The sequence below is a fragment of the Gossypium hirsutum genome, chromosome D11 (assembly GCF_007990345.1).
Source record: "Gossypium hirsutum isolate 1008001.06 chromosome D11, Gossypium_hirsutum_v2.1, whole genome shotgun sequence".
Lineage (NCBI taxonomy): Eukaryota > Viridiplantae > Streptophyta > Magnoliopsida > Malvales > Malvaceae > Gossypium > Gossypium hirsutum.
Window position 1 is genome coordinate 47,196,855 of NC_053447.1, and position 9,597 is coordinate 47,206,451.

Below are 9,597 nucleotides of genomic sequence, written 5' to 3' on the forward strand. Positions count from 1 at the left end.
CTAATCATATAATACAATATTAATATAATTTATTGTTTTAATAAATTATTTAATATTTTTAATTTATTTTAATAATAAATTTTAGAAATAATAATTTTAAATAATATTCTTCATATAACATTGGAAAATATTCAATATTAATATTTTAATAATAGATATTTATTATATTAATAATAAATGTTTTGTAGTATAAATGTTAAAATATGCCATAAGTCTATGTACTCTTAACTCTTAACATTGTTTTTTTTTGTCAATTTTGTTGATGTCATATTTTTAAATAAAAAATATTCGGTATTCATATAACTAAAAAATGACGTTATAATGAATATGAATTTAAAAAATATTTTTAATAATGCTAACAATTAAACCTGAATTTTGATATCCAAAAAGTAGGACTAACCCAAAAATAAAAATACATGGACAAAATTTTAAATTTATGAAGAGTATAAGGACTTATGACATATTTTAACCTAGTATAAATAAATGAATATTTTAATTATATAAATATGAATATTTGTTTAAATAATGCTTAGCTTCATTTATTCCTTACAACTCTAGTGTGTCAATATGTACTCTCATATATGCAATATATGTAATTTAAATTAAGTTTTAATTAAGCTTTATTTATTATTAAGTTTATTTATGACATTGATTATTACAAAATATTTTCTTATTATAAAATAAATTTCGATTATTAAAAGGAAATTGCACTATAATATTTTGTAACAAATATATTTATGTCGTGTTTGTTTTACAAAGAACAATGTAAAATATAAATTTATAGATATAAAATAAACTCAATTAAACAATGAAAAGATAAGAAAATCTCACATGTATGTTTGTTTCATTGAAAACAACTTTTATGAAATATTTTCAAGAAATCTGCCAAAAAATAGAAAATATTTTACATAAATTCATCCAAACACTATAAAATATTAGCTTCTCTAGAAAAGTAAGTCATTTTCCAGAAATTATTTTCCGGAAGCCATTTTTAGTGAAACAAACGGAGCATTAGGTTTAGTTAATTTTTATTTAGGTTTTATTTTATAATAATTATTATAGATTGATGGTTTTCGATTCCACCAATATAATCCCACACCTAATTTGTAAATTTAAGCAGTATAGGGAGTAGGGTCGATCCCTCAGAGACTGAGTTTACTGAAAATTGTCTCTCTCGACCAGATTTATGTCTGGGCAGTTGTCATGCCCAAGAAGTTCGGGGGGATAAAATATGAAACCTAAAATAACATAGTAAAAAGTAAAAACTGGAGACAATTAAAAAAAAATAGTTAAGTAAATTTGAAGAAAAATCAATTAAATTTAACTCAGCTTTAGGCACGGGTTTTTCTGTCTTTGAACCGATCCTCGAAATTAGATGAACTCATCTTTTCCAATAAGCTAGTTAAAGCTACCAAGGATGCCTCGGACACCAACTCTTCATTGTATAAATTAGTTATGGAACGTCCTATAACTAACCCTTACCGATCGAACAATCTACAAAACGTTTGTGACTTAAAACTCCGGCGGCTTTGTGTTCTAGAAGAGCCTAGCTCGGACCAATGCCCTCAACCGCGTGGGACATTTAAATCCAGTTACTATTTCCCTTGACGAAACCAAACAGCAATCCCAACTTGGTACGCCAACGTGTTCACGAGAAACCGATTAGACAATCGATCTTTTTGGAATTCCAACTGTACGTCTAATCACACTAACTCAAATGACGTCCTTTTTGACTTAGTGTTGATTTGACTTTGTGAGTTGATGAAGTCATACTCTTAATCCAAAGAAATAGTAAATACTAAAAATTAGGAGTTAAATTGCTCGGGTTCGTAACTTGTGGGTCCTTAACGGGGTTAACACAGACCTAAAGCTGAAAGGGGTTTAGTTGACTAAAGTTTGGGGTATGTTGGAGTTGGGCATATCTAGAGAGGGTTGGATAAACGAAATTGGGTTGAAATGGGTAAAAAAGTGGGTGGTTTAAGTATGTGGCTAGAATTTTTAATTGGATATGGAATGGTTTTAGCCTACTGGGAATGAGAAAAAGATTTGAAAAAAAAATGTAAGTGGTGTAGGTTGGTGACAAGCTGGAAATTAATAAAATGAAAGTATAAGGAACCAATGACAGCAAATAAATTTGTGAGAAGAAAGGAAAGATTATATTCAAAAGATGAAAGCTTGATTATGAAATGAATATAATACCACCTATTTATACTAGTGGCTTTGAGCCAACTTTCCTAATTTAAAGCCACTATACATAGAAAGTGCATAAAATTAGGGAAAAATATTCCCATGATCAAAATAAATCCCTACATAATTTCTTACTAAGTCAATCAGAAAATTTTAACTAATTACATCTTTTCGAAATTCCATTTCGACCCCCTTCTTTTGCTTTTTCCTTCAATCTAGTCCAATTGTTTCCTTTTTCTTCTATTTAGCCCCAAATTGCACCCCTGTATAAGATTCAATATAAACATGGAAAAATCAGTGGTGCATTCTCATAAATTGACCAATGTAATTACATAAAATAGGTAACTTCAACATTTAATCAAATCCCCACTACTTAGCTCATGCTAGTCCTCGAGCATTATATATGTATTTGCAAAAGAAAGAATTTCCTCCATAATAGGACTTGACCCCCATGGTTTGCACAATTCAACAATTTAGTCCTTACATATTATCATCTCAAAAAACCTAGCCTAAGAAATAAGAAGGACCTACCCCTCATTTTATTATTTTTATTTATTTTTGTACTTAGGACATTTTTAAATTTTTTTACGCGAGACATGATGACAACCCAAGCACCATGTTCCGGTTACTCGATTCGAATGTCTCTAAGTGGGTTATTTCACCCTACTCGTGATAGCTTGTTAGTGGAGTGAGTGCAAAGAAATTAGACAGCCACACGAACCTTTTTACACGAGTTGTGATGATAACTCAAGCACCACATTCCGGTTACTCAGTCCGGTGTACAACCCTAATTTTCACTCTTAATATTCGTATCAGAGGAGTATTTTTATTATTTTTTTCTCTTTTTTTTTTGCATTAAGTCAAGGCTATTGAAAAGTTTATATGTAAAGAACTAAATAGTTAGATAGGTCAAACCATAAGTGTATCATCCCAATTTATCAAGGGAATTATTTACCTTTCACGAGAAACATGCAAAAACAACGACAACAGATAAGCAAAAATAGAACCAATATATGTTCCCCTCCCCTTTACTTATTTTACATTGTCCCAATGTAATTGAATTGAATTAAAGGATAAAAAGTAAATATAAGTAGGAAAAATGAGAGAAAAAGAAACTCCCCATGTATTTCAACATCGTGGAGGGTTGGCCTCGTAGGTGTGTGAGAACGTCTATTACTAAGGTGCATAAAGAGTCGAGTCCTTCCTTGATTCGGGTTAATTGAGTTTCAACAGACGTGGGGGGCTCAATTTTGTCTTGGAAGGTCTACCTGCAAAATAAAATAAAATAGAAGAAAAAAATAAAAATAAAATAAAATGTGTAATTTTTATTTCTCGAATTTATTGCTTAGCTAATGTTATGCTTAAATATTCAAGAAATAAATTATTAAAAACCAAGATTATGAGATTTAGTAAAATAGTCATGATAAATGCACCAGGCAAGTTCCCAGGAAAGAGAAGTGAGTCACAATGGACATTCTTAAGTACTAAGTCTTTCCTTAGACAGAATTGATCCTTGACATGCCTTTTCACTTTCCATTTTACATTCAAACAATTTTATTTGTATAAAGGAAAAATTTGGGTTGCCTCCCAACAGCGCTTTGTTTAACGTCGTTAGCTTGACGACCTGTTATTCAAATTCTGGGATCCTCGAGAACAATCTCATCAACTGTGTGTGTTTGAAAATTCTCGTAAAAGGGTTCAGCCATTGACCATTCACCTTAAAGCACTTCCGGGTTTTTTCGCTTTGAATTTCCACTGCACCATTCGAGAATAAATTAGTAATAGTAAATGGACCTATCCATTTGGATTGAAGTTTACTAGCGAAAATTTTTAAGATGGAGTCGTATAGGAGAACTTTTTGTCCTATTGAAAACTGCTTCCTAGTGATTAACTTATCATGAAACGCCTTCGTCTTTTCTTTATAAACTTGAGCATTTTCATATGCATCGTTTCTAATTTCCTCGAGTTCCTGGATGTCCAACTTTCGAGACCTTCTTGCAAACTCCATCTCCATATTACAATGCTTAACTGTCCAAAATGCCTTGTGCTCTAATTCGATCGGGAGATGGCACGGTTTACCGAAAATGAGCCGGTAAGGTGACATGCCTATTGGTCCCTTGTAAGATGATATGAGCTCGCCCATGAAGATAGGTGCCGAATCCATGGAGTTGCCTATGGGGCCAATTACTCGAGCATGTGCCAAGAAGTTCCAAGATGCCGTGGCAAGCTATATTGCTCGATTGTGGAGTGATGGGTTGATTGCACCTAGAACGCCCAGCTCAACTAGCTTGATTCGCACCATCCTACAAGCTGATTTTAGCTCGTGTCAGCTTAATTCAGCTCAATTCGGCACTTAATTAGTTCAAGGAGCTGATTATATTTATTTTGAATAAATTTAATTAGTTGTGTTAGTTAGAATCAGCTCAAATCATTTAATTAAATAAATATGTCTTAATCTGGACATTTTTAATTCAGCTTATTAAATATGTTTTATATTAATACATGCCTTTAATATGTCCATATTAAGTCATAAATTAAATGTGTTTAGTTTAATTACAAAGTTTTAATGTGTCTTGACTTAGACAAATTTATTAGTGGCTGCTAATTAATTTGTCTTAGTTAAATTAATGTGCAGAATTTTAATATGTCCAGCTGCTGATTTCATGAGTATTAAACTTGTCTTAACCACATTTATTTGATGTTTTTTCAGCTAGCTTAATGGCAAAGGAAGCTCATAAAGAAGGAGCATGTATTTGGGCACATGCATGGACGGCATTTAAAGTGCAGCTACCTTGTGTTTTCAGCTGATTTTTCGTGTAGCTCAATAGACTTCAAGCTGATATTTTGAGCTTCTCCAAGGGTCAATTTCGTGGAGAGCAATGGCCGAAAGGTGCTTCATAAATTCCAGCAACTAATTCACTTGGTGGCTACTCATATTCGGCCAAAGAAGCATAATTCTTGAAGCTGTCCATTTCTCTTCTCCATAGCAGCAATTAAGCTATTTTAAAACATTAGTTGAATGTGAATTATCATCCTTAAAGGGGCCAGCCGAATCATCTCTTCTAGAAGGTTATTATTCAGATTTTTTTTTGTTTATGAATGCATCTAGGAAATTGCTAGGAAGTTTCCTAAAGAAGCTTAAGGCTTAAGAATCTGATTAGACTATTCGGCTACCTTAGTCCATCCTATAAATAGGCCATGTAATTCACATTTTGAGGTTAATGAACAATTTTATAGCTTTGCTAAATTGTGAGGTTGTTTTCAACTCTCGTTATTCTCCAAGGACTAGTGAGACTTATCAATATCTTTGTGGCGTCAAACTTGTCTTTGTTTATATTCGAACTTATCACTTTAATCCCAAAAGTGTGGCGTTCGATTCATACTGAGGTTCCTATCATATTTTGATAGTGGGTCGAAGTCTTTAATCCATTTCACAAACCTTCCATCAACACCTTACCATCCTAAGCATTCTCTTAAGTTACGGGTTAACACACTCCATTGTGTTAGTTCGGCTTTGAATCCTTAGCCACATTGCATTCTCTGACTTTTGTTTCATTTCCTAAATCAACCAAACTCATTTTAGCCTTAATCATCTTTTCCTTCTAGCCTATTTTGTAAAGCTTTCAAATTACTCTTTATTCACGATCGGGCAATTTCTACGACTCAAATCATTAACGAGGCGAGGGCGTATCAAGTTGGTATCAGAGCTTGTCGAATTAGAGTAAGAATCGTTGTAATCGGTATTACGAGATTATAAAAAAAAATCGAAAAAAATTCGAAAAAAATTATTGTGTTCAAAACTTTCTATTGTATTCAACAAAGTGTAAAAAAAAAAAAGTTCGTAGTTTGATAGTAAAAGCATTGTTTGCTGCCCGAGGAACCGTATCTATATAGCCACACTATTTCCTTCTATTTTTTTTCTTTGTTTGTTAGCCTACCCAATCCTAAAATAATTCCCTACCAAGCCACATCTATTTTGTAAGCCGACCCCAATCGATTTTGATTTGTCAAACTTAGTTTGCGAAGAATTTCGAGAGGCGAAAATCGAGTGGTAAAAGGCAAGAGAGATTGGTGAGACTATTAGAGAGTAGAAAAGCCAAAGTGAGTGATTATTCTTTGTGAGTGATTGGTGAGTTCTTGTTGTGAGTCTTTAAAGAATTAAAAAAAAATGTCACGAAGTCCAGAAAGGAATCCAAATGAGGTAGGTGGGTTTCGTCCCATAAGAAATGTTGGAGGAGGAGTACCGGATCTCACTTTGCAAGCTATTATGCGAGAAATGGAGCGATTGTTTGATCGCAAGCTTGAACCAATCGAAGACCGCTTATATGGAGTTGAAATCCAAGGACAACGCGAAGCGACTCTGGAAGATGCAAGGCGAGAACGAGAGCAACCAATTGACAACTTTGATGAAGGAGAATCCAAAGGTGACCACTTGTCTGAACAAGAAAACCCTCAATGGTTCCCACGAAATCGAGGCCCAAGAAATCGAGACCGTCCTGATGACAATCTCAAAAATATCAAGATGACTATTCCACCGTTTCAAGGAAAGAATGATCCTGAATCTTACTTGGAGTGGGAAAAGAAGATGGAACTCGTCTTCGAGTGCCATAACTATTCAGAAAATAAGAAGGTAAAGCTCGCTGCCATTGAATTCTCGGATTATGCGATCGTGTGGTGGGATCAATTGGTGACTAGCCGAAGGAGGAATGGGAAGAGGCCTATCTCTACGTGGGCCGAAATGAAGGCTGTTATGCGCAAGCGATTTGTTCCCTCCTATTACCATCGAGAGTTGTACCAACGATTACAAAGTCTCACTCAAGGCAACCGAAGCATCGAGGACTACTACAAAGACATGGAAATTGCTATGATAAGAGCCGACATGGAGGAGGATCGTGAAACAACCATGGCGAGGTTTCTAGCCGGCCTAAATCGGGATATTGCCAATATCGTCGAGCTACAACACTATGTAGAAGTTATGGACATGGTGCATATGGCAATCAAAGTGGAAAAGCAATTGAAAAGGAAAGGATCCACTCGGACATATCCAACGGCTTCTACCAACAAGTGGGCTCAAGGGACTAGCAAAACTCCTAATCGGCCTAAGGAGCCTTTTGTTGCTGCTAAATCCAACCAACCAAGTGGCGAAGCTAGAAAAAATGAAAATGAGGCTGCTTCGAATCATTCTCGCGATATCAAGTGTTTCAAGTGTCAAGGAAGAGGCCACATTACGAGTCAATGTCCTAATCGACGAGTGATGGTGGTTCGTTCAAATGGCGAGATTGAATCCGAAGATGAATAAGAGGAGGAGCCTGAAATTCCCATGGAGGAAGGTGAAGAGCTCGAGCTGCCCGTTGAAGGTGAATTACTTGTTGTCAAAAGGAGTTTGAATATCCAAGTAGCCGAGGAGGAACAACAATGAGATAACATCTTTCACACCCGTTGCCATGTTCAAGGTAAGGTGTGTAGTTTGATTATTGACGGAGGTAGTTGCACTAACGTCGCAAGTTCTTTGCTTGTTGAAAAACTTGGTTTAGCCACCACAAAGCATCCAACCCCTTACAAGCTACAATGGCTAAATGACGGAGGTGAACTCAAGGTGACGAAGCAAGCAAAAGTGGTGTTTTCCATAGGCAAGTACCAAGACGAGGTAATTTGTGATGTCGTGCCCATGCACGCGGGGCATTTGCTATTGGGCCGTCCTTGGAAATTTGACCGACGAGTAGTCCACGACGGTTATACAAACCGATATTCATTCAAGCACCTTGGAAGGAATGTTACATTAGCTCCTCTCACACCGAAGCAAGTGCATGAAGACCAACTCAAGATGAAGCAATCTATTGAGCGAGAAAAAGAAAAAGAGAAAAACAAAAAGAGTGAAAAGAAAAAGAAAGAAACGAATGATGAGAGTGAGGTAAAAACAAGAGTGACAAACGACAAAGAACAAGAGTATGAAAATAAAAAAAAACGAGTGTTTTTGCTACAAAAAGAGAGATTCGAAAATTGATGTTGGCAAGGCAACCCATCTTTGTACTTATGTTCAAAGAGTGTTTATTGGAAACTAACGAACTTGAGGATACTTTGCCTACTCCTATCGTTTCTTTGTTGCAGGAATTTGGAGATATTTTTCCCGAAGAAGTGCCAAATGGCCTACCTCCCATTCGAGGAATCGAGCACCAAATTGATTTTGTGCCTGGTGCTGCAATTCCAAATAGGCCGGCTTATAGAAGTAATCCTGAGGAAACGAAGGAATTGGAAAAACAAGTAGCCGAATTAATGGAGAAGGGCTACATCCGTGAAAGTTTAAGTTCTTGCGCGGTTCCAGTTTTGTTGGTTCCTAAAAAGGATGGATCATGGCGAATGTGCGTTGACTGCCGCGCCATCAATAAAATTACCATAAAATATCGCCATCCTATTCCCCGCCTCGATGACATGCTTGATGAACTTAGTGGAGCCCAATTGTTTTCGAAGATCGATTTAAAAAGTGGGTATCATCAAATCAGAATGCGGGAGGGAGACGAATGGAAAACTGCGTTCAAAACTAAATATGGTTTGTATGAATGGTTGGTAATGCCATTCGGACTTACCAACGCTCCTAGTACTTTCATGCGTCTCATGAATTATGTTTTACGTTCGTTCATTGGGAAATTCTGTGTTGTACATTTTGATGATATTTTAGTCTATAGCAAGAGCTTGGAAGATCATATTCAACATCTACGTGCCGTGCTTGAAGTCTTGCGAAAAGAGGTACTTTATGCCAATTTAAAGAAATGTTCTTTTTGCACTAATGAAGTTGTTTTTCTAGGCTTTATGGTAAGTGCTCGTGGATTAGAAGTTGACCAAGAAAAGGTCAAGGCGATCAACGAATGGCCGCGTCCAACGAACATCAGCCGAGTGAGGAGTTTTCACGGGTTGGCAAGCTTGTATCGAAGGTTTGTGCCTAATTTTAGTTCTGTAGCTGCCCCCTTGACAGGTATAATTATGAAAAACTCTCCTTTTGTGTGGATTGATGAACAAGAGAATTCTTTTAATAAGCTTAAATAATGTCTAACTAATGCACCATTGTTGTCTTTACCTGATTTTAATAAGACATTCGAGATAGAGTGTGATGCTTCAGGTATTGGCATTGGCGCTGTTTTGATGCAAGATGGACGGCCTATTGCATACTTTAGTGAAAAGCTTAACGGAGCTACGTTGAATTATCCAACGTATGATAAGGAACTATATGTGTTGGTCCGAGCTCTCGAAACATGGCAACACTATTTATGGCCGAAGGAATTTGTAATTCATTCGGACCACGAGGCTCTAAAGCATTTGAAGGGACAAACCAAGCTCAATAAACGTCATGCCAAGTGGGTGGAATATTTGGAGTCGTTTCCATACGTGATCATATATAAAAAGGGTAAGGAAAAT